General features: G+C 48.7%; 1 pseudogene across 1 annotated transcript; it reads right to left on the reverse strand.

Moving 5' to 3' along the window:
• Positions 1 to 830: 830 nt before the first annotated feature.
• LOC149127970 (large ribosomal subunit protein uL23 pseudogene) lies at positions 831 to 1319 on the reverse strand (annotated as a pseudogene). The gene has a single exon (XR_016229649.1). The product of XR_016229649.1 is annotated as a large ribosomal subunit protein uL23 pseudogene (transcript).
• Positions 1320 to 1625: the final 306 nt, after the last annotated feature.

Consider the following 1625-nt stretch of genomic DNA (forward strand, 5'->3'; position numbering starts at 1 on the left):
GTACTTTATATTTATATTTATGCTGGAAGGCAAGTGGGAATTTATTCCAAGTGGAAATAAAGATATTTTTCAACCTTCTTCCCAGACAGTCAACAGCTCGGAACTTTTGAGATCCCAGTACAACATTCAGTCTGAGTCTTGCAATTCTCCCAAGGCTTATTTTCCAACAGACTTCCCAGCAGTCTGCCTACATTTAAGGTTTATGAACCAAGAACTTTGAAAAAAGAAGAAAAAGACTTGTATTGTTTTGTTTCCCATAACTTGAACCATTTGACAACCTACATTGCAGGATACTTACTAACATGTCATAACCAAGAACAGTGATTTTGGGCCAGCACTGTGGCATAGGTCAAGTCTCCTCCTGGTGCCAACATCCCATATGGGCACCAGTTTGTCTTAGCTGCTCCATTTCTTTTTTTTCTTTCTTTCTTTCTTTTTTTTTTTTCTTTTTTACAGGCAGAGTTAGACAGTGAGAGAGAGAGAGAAAGGTCTTCCTACCATTGGTTCACCCCCCAAATGGCCACCACGGCCGGCGCACTGCGCTGATCCGAAGCCAGGAGCCAGGTGCTTCTCCTGGTCTCCCATGCAGGTGCAGGGCCCAAGCACCTGGGCCATCCTCCACTGCACTCCCTGGCCACAGCAGAGAGCTGGCCTGGAAGAGGGGCAACCGGGACAGAATCCGGCGCCCCGACCGGGACTAGAACCTAGGGTGCTGGCGCCGCAAGGCGGAGGATTAGCCTAGTGAGCTGTGGTGCTGGCCAGCTGCTCCATTTCTTTCTTTTTTTTATGGTGAAAAAACATATATTTAGAATTAGCCAGCTGGACTCCGTTCAGATGTTCCCAATTTTGTTGGCAACGTCCAGAGCATCCTAGTCAGGAGCCAGCCGCACATACGCCTTCTCTCCGTCAGGTCTGATCAGGGTGTTGACTTTGGCCACATCAATGTCATAGAGTTTCTTCACAGCTTGTTTGATCTGGTGCTTGTTGGCCTTGTCATCCACAATGAACACCAGTGTGTTGTTGTCTTCTATCTTCTTCATGGCTGACTCCGTGGTCAGGGGGAACTTGATGATGGCATAGTGGTCAAGCTTGTTTCTCCTGGGGGCGCTCTTCCGAGGGTATTCGGGCTGCCGTCGGAGGCGTAGCGTCTTGGGCCGCTGGAAGGTGGGGGACGTGCGGATCTTCTTCTTCTTGTGGCTGTGGACGCCTTTCAGCACTGCCTTCTTGGCCTTCAAGGCCTTCGCTTTGGCTTCGACTTTAGGAGGGGCAGGAGCTTCCTTCTTCGCCTTCAGCGCCATCTTGGTGAAAAGGCAGCTGCTACATTTCTAATGCAGCTCTCTGCTGATGGCCTGGAAAAGCAGTGGAGGATGGACTAAGTACTCAGACCCCTGCACCCACATGAGAGACCTGGAGAAAGCTCCTGGCTCCTGGCTCCTGGCTCCCGGCTTCAGAACAGCCCAGCTCCAGCCATTGTGACCATTTGGGAAGTGAACCAGCAAGCAGATGGAAGATCTCTCTTCTGTCTCTCCATTTCTCTGTCTGTAACTCTGCCTCTCAATAAATAAATAAACAAACCTTAAAAAAAGAAAAAAAAAAAAAACAGAAAAAAGAACAGTGATTGTTCT

Source organism: Oryctolagus cuniculus, chromosome 2, assembly GCF_051225735.1.
Source record: "Oryctolagus cuniculus isolate XC-2025 breed Fujian yellow rabbit chromosome 2, ASM5122573v1, whole genome shotgun sequence".
Taxonomy (NCBI): Eukaryota; Metazoa; Chordata; class Mammalia; order Lagomorpha; family Leporidae; genus Oryctolagus; species Oryctolagus cuniculus.